The 24,333-nt window shown below is 38.1% G+C and overlaps 1 pseudogene across 1 annotated transcript; it reads right to left on the minus strand.

Annotated features, from left to right (window-relative positions):
* Window positions 1–2,178: 2,178 nt before the first annotated feature.
* On the minus strand, window positions 2,179–15,752 carry LOC146452983 (uncharacterized; annotated as a pseudogene). The gene is made up of 6 exons (XR_014859611.1): window positions 15,216–15,752; window positions 14,630–14,670; window positions 8,690–8,750; window positions 7,839–7,989; window positions 5,208–6,485; window positions 2,179–2,930 (listed from the first exon to the last, which is right to left on the minus strand). The product of XR_014859611.1 is annotated as an uncharacterized LOC146452983 (transcript).
* Between the last annotated feature and the right edge of the window lie 8,581 nt (window positions 15,753–24,333).

Genomic DNA, 24,333 nt, shown 5'->3' on the forward strand with positions numbered 1-24,333 from the left:
GCCCCCAGTGGGGCATAGGGCCGCGTCGCGTTGGCTCGCCAGTCTTTATTTACACACCAAATTCCAACTACGGGCAGCCCAAATTGCAAAATTATTATTTTCAAAAGAAAGCTCGTACTGGATTTTGCTTCGAAAGATTTTCCAAAATAATTTTTTGGAATTCACATTGAAGGAAGATTTTTTTCAGTCAATTAGTCAATTTTCTTGTGATTTCGGACCAATATAGCTACAAGAAATAGCTCAGAAAACTCAAACACTATGTTAGAAAAACCGCGAAAAATGAATTTTCCCGGCGTTGGCAGCTGCCTTCTGCCCCCGCTATGTACGGCCCTGAAATGGCAATTATCACAATTAAAAATTTAAAGACTACGTGAAACGTTACATGACAGACAGATAGTTTTCCAGGATCGTGGGTCCTCTGGGTCATAGTTATATTTTAAGACGTCTACATAATACTTGTATATACTTGGATTGAGGTGGGGGCACAAAAGGATTTCTTGCTGCGGAATGGACTGCCTTTTACCCTGCGTGATTTGCAGCAATCATACACTGGTAATATATGTGCTGAGGCAAAGGCAGTTACAGACAAGGAACGTACAACAAAAACGTTTCTATTAGACAGTAACAATGAACCTTAGAAAACATATTGTCAGAGGATGCTACATGCTCAAACAAAAAAATTTCCCTCGCAAGATTAACGTGTAGTTTGGGAAAGATAGTTGGATAATACCACAGATATCGCAGACGTTTGGTCAATGAGAGGTGTTTTCACCTCAGTGCCTGCGGCGTTTCCAGGGGTGCTTACCATTTATATGGAAAACCAGGAAATTCCAGTTGGAAAATCAAATGGTACGCATCATTCCAATTGGAGTACTTCTGAAATTATGGGCTTCTGGTCAAAGTGATACATTTTTATTACTCCTTTTGGGATATACAGCTGATGTTCATACATTTTCATATTATCCATCTTCTGTTAAGACAAGCTAACGCATTTCGTATTTATGCCGAAAATTTCCATCCGGGTGGTTTGCGTAAATGGCAAGCACCCCAGCTCTCCGAAATACATTCCCAATTGCGGTTTACTAACGTGCTCTAAAATACCCAAACGGGACAGAATCTTTCCACCAAAGGGCTTTTCTTCCCCCCCCCCCCCCCCCCCAAACGGGAGTTACGATGCTTTTATTCGTTCCAAAAACTAGAATCATAACTCTCGACATTACAGCGCGTGGCCTTCTTGTCTTCGCTGAGTACATCGCTCTTAAATTTGAAAGCCTTTCATTCGACACCTATTTCGAAAGGCATGGTGAAAGTAACTTTTAAAAAATGTATCACAAAAGTTTAAAAGCGAATTATTCACCTTCAGACTTCCAAGCAGAGTACGCGCTTTTTAAAGGGACTATGTCAACTCATGTGCCAGGCGCACGCGTGCGTTAATGAGAAGCACTTTCAAATAGTTTGCCCAACTTTTTCAAATACCGTCAGAGTTTAGGAAGCTGTTGTCGTCTGTTTGAACCGCGTTCATCTTAGTTAGCTGAATGTTCTATTTACAAATGTCCCTTAGTAATTATATTACAGACGCTGTTTTTTGTTAATGGCGGAAAAACAAAAATCCCGCTACAAGTTGTATGGAAATTAGTCTCAACTGGACTCTACTGCACATGTGCCCCAGCTGACCTAGTCCCTTTAACGAAGATTTGCTTTCTCGTCACCTTGCCGTTCTCGAATTTTTGGTCTCCAACATATTCCGAATTCCAAATGAGGTAAACAACGGAGTCACGACAATATATTAATAACGTTTACGCTAGGAGTGTTCGCGCATTACATTGTTACGTATTTGATTGTTACACCAGGAGTGTTACGCGTTTTCTCTATATACTTCATGTAATTGGTCACGTCAGGGAAACCTCTGTTTCACCTTGTGAGCATGACGTCAAATCTTATGGTATATCAGGTATTTACAAATTTTCCATCATTTTGCATTGTGACTACGTGCTACACACTAGCCACAAAAACTGTTCCTTCTTAGAATTCGTTATTCATTCTTAACTTTTTGCTTTGCACGTATACTGATGTATCATTTGCATACCTTACATTCAACTAAGTTAGATGGCCTAGCTCGCACGATTCGACGTGAAACAGAGAATAACAACTAGTACCAAATAGCTCAAGTAGACAAAAGAAGACAATGCAATTAGTGCATAATAGCGCGTAGCATCGTACTACCTCTTTCACGGGTTAAGTAAAATCACTCTAAGTTCAAGTCTCTAGTGACAGGGTACCAAATACTCTTAATTTGTGTTGGACTTAATAATGTTTTTAATATTTGTCTACTGTCCTTCCTATTTTGAATTATTTCTGACTAGATTTTTAATTTTCAACGCCTATTTTTGATACACATGTATGAAGAAATTTAAGCTTTGATAAAGAATTAAAGTGGTAAGGAGTGTTTCGAATTTCCTATGATTAACACAAAAAATGCTTTTCTTTTTTTAAATTTGAGAATGATGTCATGATACCTTTAAAAACGTCATATCATCCTTCAAAACGTTTTTGTTCTTCTTTACTTAATATATCAGTTTTCTAGCACTGCCATCATTATATCTCTGTTATCTGCCCGAAAATTCCGGTTTAACTGAACACATAAACATTATTATTGCAGCTGGTAAACGTGACAAAAACTGAATTAGAATCTTAAAGAAGCTTGCAGGTTATTTAAAACGTAATTATGAAGTTCGGTCGAACTGCCTCAGTTCTTCAATAATCTGTGCCATATTTGGTCTTTGGGCGGAACCTCCCCTCAGGCACCTCCTTACCAGGCCTCGAAACACGCGGTTTGGTACAAGTAGGATTTGTTCTTCACGCTTTCTTGGATCTGGCAGTTCCCGGATGCACATTTCACAGAGGAGGACTCCAAAGCTGTAAACATCGACCTAACGATGAAATAATGATAATCTTACTGTAAGAAGAAGTACATACTACAAACATAAACCGTTACCCAGTGCTACACTTGCTAACAAATTAGTTTAATATTTCTTAGTCAATCACACAGCTCATGTTCGATATCGGCTATGCAGCAAACGTTTGATATGAATGCGGGATTTTCTTCATCGCAAAATAGTGAGTCAGGCCTCGAGAGACTGAATGCAAAGAAAAAAAAGTCACTTCACTGAAACTTCTCTTTACGTCAGTTGATGCAGAGCAGGAAGTCTTAAAGCTTATCTGCCGTTTAAATAAAGTCTGTTAGATGGATCCAATCGTTCCGTTATTACGGGAAGGTATTTTTGTTTACTCCCAGCACTTATCAGCAATTAACAACAATGGGCTCTGGAATCAGTAAAATCCTTAAGATGCTATCAGCGCATTAATGATGCAGAAAAGTTAGACGCAAAATGGTGGGAAAAAGACATAAGCCACTGCAGAAAGTTCCTATCTTTCAAAAGATACATCTTATTCCAGAAGGATCAAAACAAAATAAACTTTAGTAAAATATTCGAGTAGAACAAGCTTGAGAAAAATTACTATTTCTCCCTGCGCTTACCGAGGTATGTAAGGAATGTTGCACTGATAAAGGACACCTTGTACAGTAGTAACTTAAGGTAAATTTCTGCTGTTAATGAGGTTCCGTCATTGCACAATGGATTAGCAGACGCAATCGATTACGTTAAAAAATGGTTTGGTAAACTAAACTTTACCGAGGGCATTTGAAAAGGAATCGCAAAAGGCACAACATCTCATCCAAGTTGCCAACCAAAGTAAAACCAAAGTATCCAACCTTTTGCTTCAGTCCTTATATGCTTACAAACGCACACATATTAAACTTTACATAACAAATAATATTCGCTTGAGATTTAAAATACTATTTACAAGGCTTACCCTGAAGATGACTTAATTAGTCGAAAACGTTTGGTTCTTAATCTTTTTTTTTTAACTCTTTAGCCTTGTAAATAGTGTTTTAAATACAACTTTATTTAAAACACTAGCCAAAACAACTACAAGCTAGTATTCCACGCAGGGCGTTTACAAATGGCAAAACAAAACAGGTACGAATAAATACGAATACGAAAACTGTTCTAGAGCATAGCACCACTAGATCGAAAACTGCATACAAGAAAGCTTGTTTTAAGCTTGTACCAACGTTGTCTTGTTGTTTTCGTTATGGATCTTGTTGTTCTGAAATCGTATTTTTCCCACAATCGCTGACTTTAATTATAAGGAACTGGTTTCTCAGATAAGGAGAATATTGATTATTCACAATTATCTGCACTAAAATCGATCCTGATCTTGCTCTAACACACGTTGGGTCGACCATTGTAGTTCATTCAAAATATTTGCCGAGTTATTTTCGAAGTTAAATGTTCGAAAATTCACGGCTCTGAACCCCTACTAAAAACTACTTTTAAAACTTAGCAAAAAAATTGGGTTACCGAGCTCGTTTAACAGCTTATACTTTTTGCTATGGTAGCCTTTCATGTCGATTTGATTAGCCAGAGAGGAATTTGCAGAAACAAATAAACATCCAGGACCCTTGGGCGACAATATTGCCAACTTAGAACTACAACTAAACGCGGAAACAGTAAAAACGTTCAGGAAACCATAAGATAAGAACGGCAAGGCTTTGATCAATGGCACCATACAGAATGATTTGGGTATCAGTACTAGTTCATGCTTTCCACGTAGAAAATAATCGTAAGATTTGTTACCAGTGATCGTGATGTAGTAACTTAAAATAAATGGAAGCTGATTTTCGATTTAGAATTACGAGACACTGGCTGTGACATTATTTTCAAAAATAATCTGAACAAAAAGAATCTGATCTATTCTCATATGAGATTTAGCAATGTAATCAGATTTTACTTGTGAAGATACTGCTTCTTCAAATAAACAACAATTTTCACAAAGTATCTGGCTCAACTTCAAAAGTTCATTCGAGTAGGAAACAAACCAATACACTATTCGACGTGGATTTCTGAAGGAATATACGATATCAATCATTTGATGAAAAATGAGACCAGATCTCTATCCTTCTTAGAATTTAAAGAACGTCCCAACGTTAAGGCAAACATGATGTAATGTCTGCCATGACGCATAAAATTTACTGCACCGTAAACGGTCACTTTGTTAATTAAAGAAAGGTATTAAAGAACGTATTTGTTTTTTCAGTAATATTTTGCTTCAACGCAACGCAGTGCTCAGCCCTAGCAACTAACCTTCGCTGTTTGGTTTGAGGTAAGCACTTCAGGCGCACTGTAAATCACATTTCCAGGAGCAACGGTCATGGCCTGCTGCATAAAATTTACTGTACCGTAATCTGACACTTTGCCTCTCCATTGGTCACCTCGTCACCATAGCAACACATTAGCACTGCTGACATCCCTGTGAATGATAGGAGAAGGCTTCTTTTGGTGAAGGTAGTTAAGTGCTCGGGCTACATCTAGGGAAATGGTGCTGATTTCTGTTTCAGAGAGTTCACACTGCTCTAACAACACTCGTAAACTTGTTTCCATTAGCTCAGTTACAAACAATGGACTTTCCTCGTCATTTGTTGCTCCAATGAATTGCAACAAGCAGGGATGGCGACATCTTGAAGCAATGTTCATTTCTCTCTCAAACAATCGTATGTTATGAGGAGACAGAATCACTTCGTGAATTTGTTTTACAGCTACCGCACAGCCACAATACGTTCCCTCGTAAACACTTCCCCAGCCTCCCCTACCAAGGCATTTGTCTGTTATTTGAATTTCGTTTCGGGAAATGACCCAGTCACATGTACCTTGACGACGATATTCACTGATTGTCTGCTGAGCTGCTGCAAGACTAGTCTCTAATTCATTCAATTCCTGGTCTTTTACCCTCAACTGTCTTTCTAAGATTGCACCTTCTTCTTCCTTTTCTCTAATTTGTCCAACACAATTTGTCAGCCGCTGTTCCATCTCGGCCCGTTCTTTTTTGTGAGTTTTCTTGTTGTTGTTCCTTTTCTTTCAGCTGCCTGTGTAGGCTGGCCTCTCTCAAGTCTCTCTCTTGCAGTTGTTCTTGGCTATTTGACAACCACTCCTCCGTCTCTCTCAGCCGCTGTTGCATCTCTCTTAGCTGACTTTGTAAATTCTCTTCTTGTTCACCTCTTTCTCTCAGTTGCTGTTCCAATTCTTTTAGCTGACTTTGTAAGTTCTCTTCTTGTTCCTGTTTCACTCTTAGCTGTTTCTCCATCTCCCTCAGCTGGCCTTCTAAATTTTCGTTATGTTCCTCTTGCTCTCTGAGTTGTTCAAGCAATTTCGCTTCCGCAGCCTCTCTTTCTCCCAGATGGCCTTGGAATTGTGTTAAATGTTGTTCCATCTCGCTCAAATACTGTTTTTGTAAGTTATCTTTTTGTTCTTCTGTTTGCCTTAAGTTTCCACTTAAGTTGGCTACTTGCTCCTCCTTCTTCTTTAATTGTTCTCTCAAAGAATTCAGACGTTGTTGTGTTTCCTGTGAGTGCCTTACAAAGTTCTCTAAAAGGTAAAAAAAAATTAATGTGACTGGCAGATAAAGGTAAAGCTATTTTCTATTATGCACGTTTCTTACATAGTTAATGGAGACTTTATGCAACCACGACGGCAACGCCATCAAAGACGTCACTTGAAAATACAAGTTCATGTCACTTGTACTACTTTGCGCTTATTCCAATGCGTTCAGCTTCTACAATGTGGCCGAACTATCCAGTAACAGAACAGGTGGGAACATAGCACAGAGAATGAAAATTGCTGTCATGTGCTCACGCTCTTCCTAAAACCTGTAATTTGGTCATTTCACGTTGTTGTTTGGCCAAAGATGGCGACGAAATGTATCAAACTTTGTAATACACGTGCACAGCATTGTTTAGCTTATTGACGTTTTCGTTGCCGTCGGCGTCGTGTTTGCGTAAAGTCCCTAATAACTCAGACACGCACCATGCAAACTACAATTATTTTATTCATTGGCCCATCAGGAGAGCAATGACTTATAAAATTTCATTGCAAGAGACAATAAGTTTTTAAGTTACTTTAGTCCTATGTGTGAGACTAAAAAGACGACAGCTGCAGTAGGCCAACGATCAACGACTCTCCCAGGCGCTTCAGAAATATTGGCGTGTTACTTTTTGGGAATTCGCGATTTTATATCCAAACAGAAACGTGGATGAATAAAAGACTTTAAAGGAATCGCTAATTAAACAAAGTCGACGAGAAGTGAAATTAGCCCTATTGTCCTTGGAGAAATTATATAGACTGCAATATGTTCCTTATTTTTCAGGATTTGTTTGTAAATTATGCACATCTGCAGCCTCCGAGTAAAGGGTCTCAGCAAAGCGACTGTTTTGCAGAAGACGAGGAAATTCGCCATAGTTCGTTGTTCGATTGCTTGTTTACTTGCTTCAAGGAAATTTCTTCAAAGCACTGACGATGCCAATAACAGTTTCCCTAACTATTTAAGGCCACAATCATTTACTGCAAGTAAAGTTCTATTCATAATTTTTCACGAATAAAATAGGCGATATTCCAGCTTTTTTGCTTTAATCGACTAAGTAAACTTTTTGCCCGTCATCCTCGCAAAATATGGAAATTGCGCAGTGCTTGGAATTTTAATTCGATAAAAGCATTCTATCCCATTTTTTTTCTTTTTTCCTTTTTTCCCATCGACATTTTTTCTATCCGCTAACAGGTCGCATCCTACCGAGACGCCTTCACTCACTACTTGTATCAGCTTGTTCCACAACGTAACTATGCAAAGGATTTTAAATAAGGCAGTGCCAGGTACCAAATCTGAATCAGTTCTGCTAAGAAAGCTTAAAAAACAACTCTCATTGGCATAGTAAAAAGAATTTACACCTGTAGCCCTGCCATGATCATTACTCGCTGACTCCGCTAACGATTCATCTTTATGAACTGGCCCTGGATTCTGCTTCAGTGTTTTCTTGGGTGCAACGTTTGCTGTTTTAGGGTTTTTTCCTGGCTGCTTGCCCTTTCCACGCGTTTTACCCTAGTAGACGTAGAAACACAAGTACAATAAATAAGTCAACAGTCAAAGAAAAAATACAGAGCAATTATTAGTTATTATTAATATTGACCCTACGGTGCAACTTAACGGTAGAGGGTGGGTGAAAGCAGCAAAACCATAATAACACCAGTATATACAGGTAAAAAAATATACACAGTAAGATCATTTTAAGTACAGATTTGCTCTATTGGGACAAAACAGGGTGACAAGTTTCTAATTCACACTAAAACTTCTTACAAATTTCAACCACAAAGCTCGATCACATCCTGGATGTGCAGTGACATGACCTTCACATGGGCAAATTATGTACTAAAGGAAACCGGTGTAGGGCGCCTTGTATTGTTTTGTGTCGGCTGTTTGCAGGAATCGACACTTTTTCTAAGGTTCATCTACTCAATTAAGATCGCATTCAACTTTCTAGAAAGTTTCTCTGCTTTTTATATTGAATACTGAAGAGCGATAGTCTAAACTTAAGCACTTATTATCAACTTGCTAGACTAAAACGAGCAATCCTTCCTATCGTGACCACCAGGGGATAGATCAGCACGATAAAAAACACAAGTATACACAGAAATACAATCACAATTGAACGTTTTCTAATTTTCATTGTACAATCAGTTTGCAATAAGCATATTTTTAACTGGTTAATAAATAGATTTAGCTTCGAAAAACAAAAACTCACTTCAGTTTGTGCGGATTGCTCACCTCCTTTTGCCACACCATGCACAGTCTTATCCTGTTTTCTAAAAGGGTACATACAGCAAAATGTCAAAGATATGTAATATATAACTACATCAGAAAAATGCATAATCTTGAGAAAGCATCTAGTAGCCGATTAATCTGGAATATACAACAAAATACCCAGCTGATTAGTCCTCCAAAAACAGACACCCAGATGAGACCCGATTTAGGAGTATCCATTTTACTCACGAATGTTACTCCGCAAGTGCAAAGTTGCCACTTAAGAGCGGATGCCTGTAAATATCAACCAGAGGTGTGCAATAGCGAAAAATTCAAAATTCTCAAAAAAATTCACAACATAGCCCACGGTAAACTATTGCAAGAAATACATGTTTTACTTCGATCCGATAATTATTTTTGATGTGAGGCTATGATCTTGGATTCACCGCTCCTGAACCGGGTTTTCGGTGTCTGACACCACATGTTGCGAAGACCTTGTTTTAAAAATCAAACCACTTTTGTTCCAAACGAAAAACATCCAGTCTGATAAAGTACATAATTATGGACATCATGAATGGTATTTTGCTCATCTGAAGTGAAAATTAAATATTTAGGAGATTTTTCAATATTTACAATTTTTTAAGCGATTTCTCGTGACGCCAAATTGACAGATTTGCGAGGCTAAAATCATCAACTGGTACATGGCGTCGAGGATAAAAATTTACACCACGTGAAAGAGCATCCTTTCTTCTTATAAAATCCGCTTTCAAAACTATCGGCAACACAGAAGGAAATTTTTGAGGCCGCGAATTACAAGTAGTACTTTAGTGAAATTTGAGCTTTCTGTCACGGCATTCCGATGCTAAAACTCAGATAAACACAACATGAAAACGTTTCAAACAACAATTGTTTGTTGGTACTTGCTAGAGGTTTTGGCCCACGTTCATAATATTACTTTCCATGGTTTTTAATCATTTCGGGCAGGCACAAAAGATTGTAGCAGTTTTATTAGACCCCGAGTTCAAAAGCGTATAAAGGTCGCAAAGGTCAGTTTACGTAGTCAACGTTTTGAATTCGGACCAGAATGTTTTGCATTGAATCTTACTTTAGAACAAATGAAACAATAGCTACAAGTGCTATGTAATTCATACCTTTTTTAGCGAGCTTTCTGTACATTGTAGAAATCCTCACATCAATCAGGAACGATATATGCATTTTGCCGCGATTTAAAAATACGTTTAACGGCAGAGATTGCGTTACAGTTTGCGCAGACCACTTGCCCCCAGGGGGAGGGGGACTCCTATACCAAATTGACGAGTTGATCGTCATAAAGTTTGAAAAGTACCACTAAAAGGTACCAGAATTTGTTTTGTAGCCGTGGTCTGTATAATTTTCCCACTAACACTTAGTGATACCAATTCTAAAATGAATAGCTAAGTGACAGTTGACTGATATTTATAATAACTTTCTCTTATATGTTTTCGCTCAATACCCTAAAACTGGCTAAAAGGTACCGCCATACCTTTGACAGGTACCAAACCACGAATTTTAACCCCCGAAAGCTACGATCACCCCCGTCAATTTTTATATAAAGTTTAACCCCCGGGTACCCTGCGAGCAGAGGCCCTTCGACTTATCTAGGAAGATCAAAGGGCCTCTGGTCGAATGGTACCCCCCGGGCGCATGCCAAGGGTAATTTTTCACTGCCCCTTCGATACAAACTGTAACTGCGATTTACTTGTGAGCTGTATTTTCTGTCACTGAACTTTCTAAACGTGCAGTTAGCCCACGTTGGTATTCAGATCGCTTCAGTTTGTTTATTTTGCTCTGCAATCCAACTTTTAAAATGCTCGATTCTGGTTTCACGGCGTTCAAACAAATTGAGCCGAAATGGTATCGTGTGAGTATGCTTCGATTGTTGGAGGACAATGTGGACCAAGTGTTGGAAATCCAGCGAATACCCAATGTATTCCAATCAGAGATTGTGGCACAGACATTCGAAACTACATGTATCTAAGGGCCACGGGGTTTGCTGACTGAACACTGAAAACTGAGGCGGAGCTTCTCGTAGTCAGAGCAGGTATCGAATTACTGTAACGCAAAACTCCTGACCTTAAATAAGAATTACCTTTAATAAGGCTTGCAATTTGATTCTGAATTACTGGTTATTACATCCACACACATTTATGATTTTTAGAGACTTTTTTAAAATTATTTGGCCCTGTGCTTTGTCACCGTTACAGTTTCCCGACGTAAAGAATGGGGAGCTTAGTGGGGAGGCGGCAGGGTAAGAGCGAGGAGGGAAACGGGGTGGCGTCACCACTGTCGTCCCTATTTTCCCCAATTCCTGCAGTACGACTCACACCTGCTACGGTCGACCACAGTACATTGTCAGCAGGAATAAGGGAGGGACTTAGGGGGAGCAATTTTTGTCAGAAAGAGGGCCAGGGTTTCACGGCCTGGACGGCACAGCTACGCTCCTTTGGCTGTAAGACCAGTTCTACAAAGTGACATAACTAACTGACTAAACTTCAGGGCAAACTTTCCCTTGATATCTTCGAAATCGATGACAGCCATCTAATCAAGTCTATTTGCTCAAGACATCGAGATGCTTATGGCATCAGACGGCGCTGCCAAAACCGATTCTGCGCCGGTCCCACCAAGTTGGGCAGCTAATCATTTAAAGCAAACGAAGGGAGATCGGAGCATCACATTTGTGCAATCTAGACTTATCCACAAGATGACCTCAATATTAGTGCCTGTCGGCTTTCCCAAGTACTCTAAAAATTCAGAGCATAGCACCATATATTCAGGCAACATGATCTTGTTGGATCGTGTTCTTACTTTGACCCATTAAGGCCAAAGAAACCATACTTTGTCTGCTCAAATTCCATTACTGATGGATGAACTATCTTTTATCGTATGAAAACTATCATACAACAGACAATTTTTGTGAACAATAAATTGAAAATCGGGTCTTATCCAGATGAACTAGACAGTCTTATTGCTTTTAACTCTCCTTGAGTAGCATTCATGGTAGCCTCGCGAAACGCCCCTCGGGGACGGGAGCGATGAGAGGCGACTGTATTCGCAGGCTACGTTGGACTGAAATTTGAAAAACTTTATAAAAAATCAAAACAACTGCGCGAGTGTAGACGCAACCAGATAAAATTGTGATAACCCAAAACCGTAATCTCAGTTTGAACTGATTATATAATTAATTGTCTTTGGGGTCTAGCTCAGGGGCGAAACATCGCTTTCTATCCCGTGGACAAGGGCGTACGTAAGTGCAAGGTCAGCGGTCTACCGGTGAAATGTATGTAGCACAATCTTTGTGACCAAATGTATAAAACGGCCTATTAAAAGTGTTACGATGTTTCCTATAGATGTCCCATATTTCTTAAACATCCAGTGTGGCCGCTCAAAGGTATGAATTATATAGCACTCTTAGCTATTTGCTCCATATTTTGCAAAGTAAGATTGAATGAAAGAAGTCCTGGTTTCATTTTATTCCATATTTACTAGTGTTGCGACCGGTTGACAACGTAAACTGACCCGTGTACGGCTTTTGAACTCCGCTAAAATCTTTTGACACTGCCCCTAAAAGATAGAAAACCAAGGAAAATAGTCTTATAAGCACAGGTCATGCACAGGCAGTTCCCTGTAGCAAGAATTAATAAACCATTGTTGTTTGAAACGTTTTCATGTTGTGTTTATCTGAGTTTTAGCAACGGAATGCCATGACAGAAAAGCTCAAATTTCACTAAAGTACTACTTGTATTTCGCGGCCTCAAAAATTTCCTTCTGTGTTGCCCATAGTTTTGAAAGCGGATTTTATAAGAAGAAAGGATGCTCTTTCACGTGGTGTAAATTTTTATCCTCAACGCCATGTACCAGTTGATGATTTTAGCCTCGCAAATTTGTCAATTTGGCATCACGAGAAATCGCTTAAAAAATTGTAAATATTGAAAAATCTCCTAAATATTTAATTTTCACTTCAGATGAGTAACATACCATTCATGATGTCCATAATTATGTACTTTATCAGACTGGATGTTTTTCGTTTGGAACAAAAGTGGTTTGATTTTTAAAACAAGGTCTTCGCAACATGTGGTGTCAGACACCGAAAACCCGGTTCAGGAGCGGTGAATTCAAGATCATAGCCTCACATCAAAAATAATTATCGGATCGAAGTAAAACATGTATTTCTTGCAATAGTTTACCGTGGGCTATGTTGTGAATTTTTTTGAGAATTTTGAATTTTTCGCTATTGCACACCTCTGGTTGATATTTACAGACATCCGCTCTTAATTCTCTGTGTAGAGAACGGCTACCTTTTTTGAGAAAAGAATTTTTATCGCATTTTTTGAAGATTTCAGTGTCCCAAATAAAATGCTATAAAGACCTCTATAATAAGTCTGACAAGGTTTTCTTGGTGTTATTTGCATTTTACAGATATTGTGAACTCCCGGAAAACTTTTTTATCGGTTTTCTCTCAGCAGTTGGTCAACGTCATCTCACTGTAATACAAAAAATGAATCAGTTCAAATTCAGATCAGTCGTCATCTAAGGAGGTCTGCTCGAAAAGCTCGCTAAAATCACTTTTAAGCCAAGTAAACGCTTCCTACAGCTCAACTCATCTCTAGAAGGATAGTTGTTCAGAACCTTTCTGAGCAGGTTCATTTCTCGAGTTCTGAGTCTTTCGTTAAAAAGGCAATTCAGTTCAAAGCTGGCGCCATTTAAGCCAAGAAGCTGGATATTGCAACAGACTCAGGTTCAAAGCTAGGCACCAGTACTAAAATTTGCCCTTCATGGGATCCGGAATACAACGCGGCAGCTTTCGGTTGCCACATTCCTTCCCGTGGAAACGGGGTTTTGTGCTTCGCGCCAAATTTTGAGCTGTTGAACGGCTTCCAAACTTCACGTTTCTGAGCGGGGATTTGCGCGTAAATAAACACAACTATCTATCGTTTCTAAAAATACAATAAATATACAATTACAATAAATATACAAGATGCAACATCATTTATGGAGTTTAAATATATAACATTCCACCTTCACGGCTTAATTGGCGCCCGGTTTGAACTTACTTGTCTTTTCAACGTTACACTAGCTATACCTCGAAAAATGAACCTGTTCGAGACTGTACCGCACGGAAAGGTTTCTGTAACTACCCTTCTAGGAATAACTTGATGTACGAAAACGCGTGTTTTGCTTACAAACGATTTTTCGCGACCTTTTCGAGCTGATCTCGTCTGATGACGGGTAAAATTTGACACTTAAAAATAAATCGTCAGCAACCGCAACTAACGTTGACTTGGTTATGTTCTTCGGCCAAATGTCGTTCAACTTTTCAGACAGCTTTCGTGCTCTCCAAACTTCTCGACAGACGAACGCAAGGCTTGAACCAATTTTTAATCTTTTTTAAGGTACTGTATTTCTTCTTTAAGAGTTTTCTTAAGACTTTGGAGAAATGGTTATCAACAATGTATATAGAGAGATCGAGCAAACTGAGGGATTAAAACTGCCTGAGCACAGTGTGCATGTTCCGACAAAAATTAAAGACACACTTACTGAGGAAAAACATTCTCGAAAGGCAATCACAGAACAAAGAAAGAGCTTTACGAGTTCCGAAATTCACTGTTATACTTCATGTGAGATTTGCAATATTAGATAATAAGTCTCTTTCTGCATAGGAAAGAAATTAATAGGCCATTTCCGAGTTGCTTTGAACCTCGTTATGAAAGCAAGCCTAAAATTTTTCAGACGAAAATTAGTTTTGTTTGCATATGAATGAAAACTACTTTTCATAATACAAACTTTGCACTTAGCCTCGCTTTAACAATGAGGTTCAAAGCGACTCGAAAATGAGCTTTTGAAAAACAGCGCGATCTACGGACCACACACAATTGAAAACGGTTTGACAGAAATGTACCTTTACCTTGACTTTCTATCCCTGGTTTTTTCCTCTATAATAAGAACCTTGAGAAAACAAAAGAACAGAGAAAAAGTTGACTACAGTCACAAGAAAGTTACTTTTTTATACTAATGGCTCCATGACGTTGTCAAAAAAAAAAACGTGTACAGCTGTAGTGAGAAACTATTATCACCGTCCTTAAAGGACGGTGCCTACTTTTGTTACTGCGCATACGTCCTACGCATCTCAAGATACTCAGGCTTCGTATGGGTGGTGCCTTCTATTGCGCGGTTTAAAACTATGCGGAGCAAGCAGAACTAAGGAACTGCTCTTGGTATCCAAAAAGAAAAATTGAGGGTAACCATGCATTTTTCACAGATAACAATTAGCTTCAATTTGGGAAAAAAATGCCATACCTTGCTTTGTATTTTAACCCTTTTTAAAATTATTGTTGCTTAATTATCTCTAAAAAAAAATGCATGGTTACCCCCAATTTTCTTTTTGGATTCCAATAGCCTTTGCTTAGATCTGCTTCTCCCGCATAGTCATAAATTGTGCAAAACTGAATACCTCGATATTACTAGGCACAGTCCTTAAAACGTGTCTATACCTGTCCCTGAGAAAGGCCAGCCTCGTCCACTGTCTTTTCCAGGTTGGTAAGAAGTTCACGTGAGTTAATCATATACTTGTTCCATAATTGTGTTTCACTGTCCTCTGATATGCTAAAAACTCTTCTCATTTCTGACATAAGATGACCTGAATTGCATTTCCAAAGAATCAGTAATTTATGAACGATTATTAAATTTTTACACTTGACCATGCTAGAATAAGTGTTTGAAGTACCAGGTGCCAATTGCAACTTAAAGGTGTACAAGGGTATTTTTGCTCAATATTGCCTTGTTTCCAGACTTCTTAAGGAGGACTACTTGCTTTCCTATCATCACTTTTACAAAGAAACTACATTATCCTAAATCACTGCAGTTTTCATGAACGTTCGCTTTGCCTAAAAGCTAGTTACCCAGCCTCATTGTCCTCTTCAAGCCAAATGAATTTCCCTGTTGTTAAGTGGTGTACAACAACAACACTTTATTAAAAACAGAGAGTTGAAAGTTAGGTGTAGACAATTTCAGCCCCCTCAAACCGTTATTCTTTTTCCTTGCTTAAGGTTACCCGATACCTTCAGAGGTGTCTCGCGTTTAAGCGATGTAGCGCGTCCAGTTTAAACTATAGATACCTAAACCCCTATATCAAATTAAAGCTTATAGAGCTGACTATCAAACCATACCTAGAATTTTGAAATAAAATAAATTGTCGAATTTTTCACGACCTCTAATTGCAAGCGTCCGAATCACCTTTTTAAAGCTACAAGTCAAAGTGAATTTTGTTTTATGCTAATTTAATTTGCTCCTCTGTTTCCGGACCCAAAGCGCTAAAAAAACGTATCTGTGTTTCGCCATATTCAATCGCCGTGAAAAGTTATAAAGCATTTTCGAAATAGGATGAAAAAAATGTGGAGTAATCGTACAAAAATCGCTCTCGGAGAAAAAATATTTCGAAAGAAAAAATTCGCAGACACGTTTTCGTTGTTTATATGTTAAACTAGCTACTGTCCAAATTTGAAGACAAACGAACAAATTCCTTTTGAGTTTTAGCTCTTTGAAGTGGCTCCTCCAAGTGAAAAACATTTATTCGAGACAACAGCGCTAAAAATTCGGCAATTCATTTTATTTCAAAATTCTTGGTTTAGTTGGATAGCCAGCTCTATAAGCTTTGATATTTGATATAAGGGTTCAGGTATCTACAGTTTAAACCGGACGCGCTACATCGCTTGGACGCGAGACACCTCTGAAGGTATCGGGTAACCTTAAGGAATTAATCAGTTTTTGGTTTTATTGTGTTTTGCTTTTCCTTAAACTTTTTGCATGTTGTTTAGATCTACACCTAAGTTAGATCTTACATATACTTTATACTGTAAAAATATACTGCCGTATATTTTTACAAGCTGTGCCCTGTGCTGAGGGGTGATGTTTTGTTGCCGGATGAGCCCAAACGGCGAGTTACAATATAAACCCCGTTTATTACTGCACAAATAACGAACTGTGTGAATAGCGCAACATATCCGTACTCAATCCGCGTGTAATTCGAACAGTACTAAGTGGCTTACGTCCTTCTGACCAGGACTCGCACTCATATAGCGGTACATAATTATTTGCCTGGATATCTATCTTGGATGCTAAAACTCACCAATAGTGTCTCCCCTACTAAACTTCCTTGTGACCAAGGTATGAGGATCTGAATGCTGTGAGAGTTTGAACTCCTTCAGGTACACCTCAACCTTAAGGCTTTTCACATACATGCCATGCGCCACTACTTTCCTTTGTAGAGCCTGTTGATCTGATGTCATTCCATACCATGATACAAGCTTAAACCATGCTTCTTCAGGGAGAAGGTTGTAATGAAGTTCATCTGTTAAATTTTCTTTTAGAGTAAAGCCATCACCTAAACAAAACAGAAAACTTGTAAGAAGAATGATTTATTAAATGGATGATATACATGTACAAGGTAGATGACAAATTTAAATCTTTAACAGAAAACTTCACTGTTTAGGATTTAATATGCTACCGCAATTAAATGAACAAATATCCGCTTTCTGGGTAACATTATTTGGTTCAACGAAAAAATATACAAGTAACATCAAAATTAAGAACCCTTGAAGGGGTATCTTAAGTTTGCTGTACTTAATGTGCCTATGAAGTAAAAAATAAATTATACTCATTTAAAAGGTCTTTCAAAGTGACGAATAATGGCGTTTTCGTTTCTGAAATATTATCTTCTCTCGTTCCAGAGATAGCGAGAGATATTCAAGTTTTTGTTCATAAACTGATGATGACACAAATCGTCTACTATCTCGGGAAATATTGGAGTGATGCTGCTCACTTGGCACGAGTAATCTACCTCAGGTTTATTATCATTAGGTAAGACAAAATTATTGTGAGAAACTATTGTGCTGTTGCCATGGCAACAATTTTGCTTTCGGATCTACATATATTCCATGCTTCACTGATGCCATCATTTTTTGCCTTAATTAGACATCCTTTACTCCCAATGAGCTGGTGGGAAGACTTAAGGCAATATAACACTTTGTGTGTTTCAAGTAGAATGCCATTCTTGTTCTGTTTAAAAGGCTTTTCAAATAAACATTAATTTATTTTTCACGTTATAAGCACTTTAAAGCTTTAAGCATGTCAGGGCTAAGGATGACAGTTTACAGACTAAAACATCACACAAATTTACAAAGAATTCAAAGTGACACAAAACTGGTCACAATTAGGCCAAACATCATTTGTGGAGAATTAGTGATGTTAATTTTCAGTAGATGTTGTGTGTTACTTTCCATATCAAGTTTCACATATTATGGTCACTCAAGGAGGTAACTATTTGTAACAAAGATGATGTACTACAACTTAAAACGTACCCTAACCTAAACCAATACAATCTACCCCCTTATATTACGCTCAAAGAAAATATGTGTAAATGTGTAAATATTATTATTGACCTTGGATCCGATTGGTTCTCTTTCAAAACAGATTGAGCATTCTACATGAACATATCAGAAATTCTTTTAGCAGTCAGAGTTTTCATAGTTGGTCTGTAAAATAATGTTTTACTTTTTACTATCATCATTCCCTTTAGAAACTCTGTTTGTTTCAATATGATCTAAAGAGAGGGATTCACAGTTAAGCTCACATGTGTATGAATCAAAATACATGTACTTTTTTGCCCGTTCCGCTACATGACACAAGGCCATTTAATTTAATACAGTTTATTGTTTATGAACCATTCTGAAGCGAGTACTTAATAGATAACTTGCTGGCAAGTAAATGCTTGTGAAAATTTCATGGTTGATCATTTTTCAGGTGATTGCATTATTTGTCTCATGCAAATATTGTACCTGTAAAATACTGTCAATCGTACTGGAATTAACCTTCAGATCAACACTAATAATTATTCAAATATATCAATAGTTTCGGTATTTCCACCGAGATTTTCTGAGAATTTTGGTCATCCTTCATCAGTTTTGCTAGGACTAATTAGACCTTGTGATTAATGAAGAACATGTGAGTGTGATTTTTAAAGCCATAAAATAAAACGTTTTGACGTGCTAACTCTGTCCGAGACTTGGCTGGATTCCTCAACAAGTGATGCTGAAATAAAACTCCCTGGATTTGTGTGCATAAGGTTAGATCGCACTGGCAATAAAGAGGGATATGGCGGAGTTGCTATGTATGTAAGAGAAGATTTGGCGTTTCGTTTGCGGAACGATATCAATACTGGTGGACAGGAATGTTTATGGATTGAGTTAATTCGATATAAATGTAAGCCAACGTTATTATGTTGCGCTTATAGAGCACCAGATGCCGATCTCCGCACTTTTATTTCGTCTCTGCGAGATAGTATGCCTGCTGTTGATCTTGAAAAATCGGATGTGGTCATTTCAGGAGATCTAAACGCAAACATGATGCCTAATTCAAAATTGCCCAAGAAAGACAAACAACTACTTCTCAACTTCTCGCGCGCTTTTGACTTCACACAGCTGATAAAAGAGCCTACTCGAATATCTGACACCTCACGGACCTTGATTGACCTGATTTTTGTCAATAATGAACATCGCATTGTTAAATCTGGTGTTGTTCCGTTTCCATTGAGCGACCATTACCTGGTGTTTTGCATTCTAAAGACTGGTGTGCACACAAAAACACATCCAAGAATGTTTGAGTATCGCTCTTACAAGAATTTCGATGCGAATTCATTTAACGAAGATCTTAGGAATCTTCCTTGGCACGTCGTTGACAATGAAAACAATATCGACGACGCTTCATTAACTTGGAACAAACTGTTTTCAGAAGTTGCAGACGATAATGCACCTGTCAAACGACGACGTGTGAAGGGAACACCTCTTCCTTGGATGAATAGAAAAATTAGCGAATCAATGAGAGATCGAGACTGGTATCATCGTAAAGCACGTAAATCGAACTCAGAAGAGCACTGGAACACTTACAGGAAACTGAGGAACAAAGTAAACCGCTTAGTAAAATCTGCTAAGTCAAAATATTACTGTGAAATGATCGAGGAAGCCAGAGGAGATCACGGCAAAATGTGAAAAGCTGTAAACGAAGCATGCAATCGTAATTCATCCTCAGAAAAGGTTCAGTGCATCATTTCCGATGGCATTCAGCACACCACTTCCAAATCCATTGCTGTTGCTTTGAATAGCTTCTTTGCATCCATAGGCAAGCGCCTAGCTGACAAAATAACGACTACCTGGTCGAATTGCAACGTGGTTTTAGAACAACCGTTGTCTCAGTTCCAGTTAACTGAACTAGAGGAATCGTTTGTGCTTCAGCAGCTTACTTCCTTGAAGACAAATAAAGCAATTGGTTTGGACAAAATTAGTGCTAGACTACTCAAGAGCTCTGCTAATACAATCACTCCCTCCATCACTAAGCTGTTGAATCGATCGATTCTTACTGGTAAATTTCCTAAATTGTGGAAATGCTCAAAAATTACAGCCTTGTTTAAATCAGGCGACCGGTCAAATGCATCGAACTATCGACCTATCTCTATTTTACCGACACTCAGTAAACTTCTCGAGAAAGCCGTGCATTCCCAGTTCTACCAGTACTTGGTTATTAACAACCTTCTCACAAGGAAACAGTTTGGATTCAGGCAGGGGCTCTCTACTGAATCTGCTTTGACATCATTTGCTGATGAAGTCTTATTGAACATGGAACAAGGTAAACTGTGTGGGGCCGTGATTTTGGATTTAACCAAGGCTTTCGACACTGTGGACCATCGGATTTTGTTACGCAAGCTTTCCAAAATTGGTTTATGTGAGAACTCGCTTCAGTGGTTCCGCTCTTACATTACTGACAGGAAACAGCGTACATGTTGTGGGAATGAGTGGTCTGATGAATTGCCAGTTACCCATGGGGTCCCTCAGGGAAGTATTCTGGGTCCTCTGCTATTTGTCATCTACATTAACGATTTGCCAAGCGTTCTAGATGCCTGTCAAGCATCACTTTATGCAGATGACACGGTGATCTACTGCTATGGGTCTTCCTCTCAGGAGCTGACTGAAAAGCTCAACCAAGACCTCCTGGCTGTGGCGAAATGGCTGAATGAACATAAGTTAACACTGAATCTGGACAAAACCAAATGCATGCTTATAGGCAGTAACAAGAAGTTACAGAGGAAAATAGCTCTAACTGTTTCAATCTTTGATCATTGTATAAACAATGTTACTTGTTTTAAATATCTTGGAATCTTAATATCGTCTGATTTTTCGTGGACAAATCATGTCGAATACATGGCAGGGAAAGTTAATCAAAGGCTTGGCCTACTTAGACGCATTAAGCATTTGTTACCGTTTAAGGCGCGCATCCTTTTTTATAAAAGCCTTGTTATGCCCTTATTCGAGTATGCTGATTTAGTTTGGGGAGACAAACATAATGTAACTTTAATGTCTAGTTTGCAAGTGCTTCAAAATAAGGCGGCTAAAATAATATTAGATCGACCACTGTATTCCTCTGCGTCTGATGCGTTAACTACACTGAAGTGGTTAACACTAGAAAAAAGGCGCTTCCAGCGCCGATGCGTACATGTATATAAATGTCTTTATGGTCTCACGCATCACGAATTAACATTAGTCACTCAGCAAGAACAGCATAGTTACAACACAAGAAATAAAGCAAACCTCAAAATTCCATCCATTAAAAGAAACTGGGGTAAACAAAGAACTGGCTATCATGCTGTAAGTGATTTTAACTCGCTGGACAAACCTATACGAGCCTCTGATAATGTAAATATTTTGAAGCGTCAGATTTTTAATTCATTGATTTAAGTTTTGTATTACACATAAGATACATTAGTTTTTAGTAGCATTTTTTAGCATTTTTATTCATTGTAAATTTTTAATTTTTAATTTTCGAGGTCCTTTTTGTAAACCACTTTTTAGTGAAAAAGTTTCCTCATTAAAGATTGTCATTATTATTATTATCATTATTATGTTATGAAAGAGAAAAATGCACATGCACTGAAAAGTGAAAAGGGCTGTTTGAGACTTAAACTCACAAATCTCAACTTGCGTTAAAAGTTCATAAAGACCTCATGCAAAAATGGCTGACATTTTGGTATTCTTTTGTCTGGATTCATATTAGGCCTAGTCGTCTTGTTCAAATTAATTAATATTCTTTTGACTTTTGAACCCAACTGAAGAACGGGGTTAATAAGGCTAATCTGAATGCGAACTAAATATAATATTCATGTCAGCCATTTTTGCATAGGGACTAATAAGTGCACATCGCCATTCAACATATAGACTGCAATCTGTCCCTTTCTGATTAGTCGTGAGGGTGCGCTCAGAGCGCAGCAAGAATGGAGTGAGGAAAAATAAACAAGAAGAGACTGGGGGAGAGGGGGGAAGGAAAGGGACTGCGCTCTTAACTGCAACCAAAGCGTTTGATTTTCCCGTCGCACCAGGAATGGAAAATTCTGATTGGTCCATAAACAATAGCTGCTGTCAGACAAGTTTGATGTGTAATTGACTTCTTCACACTTTTGGATGTCAACATTTTAGATGACTAGGAAAATGGCTTCAGTTGTGAAAGAGAGTAGCATCGATGTCTTCGTAAATTTAAGTGATCAACTCAGCGGCTTAGTTGTCAAAGAGGAACAGAGGCTAGCAGTAGAAATTAATGCTCTTGTTGGGAAAATATGTCAATATGTAATGGCAGTTCTTCCCACTGGTTTCGGAAAATCCATTATATACATGTATCAAGCTTCGTAGTAGCAAGAAACTTTGCCAACATGGCTTCGATCATGGTTGTTGTTCCACTTAGCAGTATTATCAAAGACAAGTTGCAGTCAAGTGACTTTGGTTTAAAAGCAGTTGCTTACAAGAAGATCCCACAATTATTAAAAGACAAGTACAATGTAATTTTCGCATCAGCGAAACAAGCTTTGTTGCGCCATGTTCTTAATTACACTTTGGGCGTTTGTGTTGTCAAGTTCTTTAACTCTGGGCCAAGAAGAAAAATTCAAATGCACCACAACTTCTAGAGATTTTGGCTCTTCAAAGAAGCTGGGATTCCTCTTTGCTCCTAATGTTCTGGTCATTGAATAACAATGCTGAGTCATTATTTATTAGTAATTATTGTCATTTTTAATTGGATTTTTAATGGTTTAACGAATTGTGGGCGGAGTTACCCTGAACGCGTCCATTACAGCTAAGAGCGCAGCCCCTTTCTTTTCCTTTCCCTCTTTTCCCGCCTCTCCCCAAGCCCCCATCGCTCGTTTGCTCCACTTTTTTCGCGCTCGCCTATTTGGCGCGACCTCTTGACTATCCAGAAAGGGACTGCTTACAGTCTATTCAACATAACAATACAGATAACACATAAAAATCACATCAATAGTCTTGATGAAGAGAACAAGACTTTTAAATTTTAAAGACAATGATGATCAATTTATAGCATAAAAATGACTATTAAATAGATTAAAAGTAAGATGAGAAAACTAAGAAATAATGCATGCATGCATTAAATAAAGTTGTTTCATTACAAGGCTCTCTCCCGGACACTTACAGGACATCTGATTTTCTTCAAAATTATTCAAGCAAAAGATCCTTAATTATGAGGCTTTTCCACAGTGTATATGTTGTATGTATATAGTGTATATATAATGATAGAATTGTAATTGTAATTGTATTTCATTTTATTATATTTTGTCTATTTACTCTTTTTTTCTAATATTTATTTTCTCAAAGATATTAGCTATTCAAAGTTACTCTGTAAATACGAGGGTAAATAAAGTATATGTATGTATGTATGTATGTATGTATGTATGTATGTATGTATGTATGTATGTATGTATGTATGTATGTATGTATGTATGTATGTATGTATGTATGTATGTATGTAAGACAACATTAATACAATTTATTCTCAAAGGGTTGCTTAAAAAAGAAAACTATTTACGTTCCATGCATTTTGCTAAAGTTCTTGAAAATTAAAAGAAGAAAATCATCTACAATATGTAAAGTCGTGATCAATCAGAATGCTATACATTTGAGCCAGAGCTGTTTGCAGCACAGTGTAGCAAGTAATGACTTACAACCAGAGAGGTGAGATCACACCCACCATGTATTAGCAGTTGGGGGGGGGGGGGGGGATATGTAATGTTTAAAACACGAGCAGCAGTGTTTTATCGGGATTTAAAACCACAAGGCGCAGCCAAGTGGTTTTAGACCCGATAAAACACATGCTGCCAGTTTTTTGAACAGCTTCAAAAACATTCCTGGAAAAGAATGTGTCAAGAGAGTTCATAACAAGGATGCTTTTGTGAATGTTGGAAATTAGCATACAATGTACAAGAAAAACATTTAAGACTGCATACTAATAAGGAGGAGGTTTTATAGGGTTAATTTTAAAACCACCGCTTGGATGTTTCATCGACCATTTGATAGGTCAATGGGATTATGAATTATTACTGAGTTTTTGAATATTCATACAAAAGCTGCATACTGCTTTTCTTTTCACCCTCTTAAGGGCTGTAACTTTTTTTATCATATTTAGCACAGTTTAACACATCAAATGCTGTGCATGCAATGTACAATGTCCTCCAGCTTAGGACTTGCCCATGGCTTTGCATGAATTAACTTCAAAGTTTTAACC

Source organism: Pavona decussata, unplaced genomic scaffold, assembly GCF_977016875.1.
Source record: "Pavona decussata unplaced genomic scaffold, jaPavDecu1.1 SCAFFOLD_356, whole genome shotgun sequence".
Classification (NCBI taxonomy): Eukaryota; Metazoa; Cnidaria; class Anthozoa; order Scleractinia; family Agariciidae; genus Pavona; species Pavona decussata.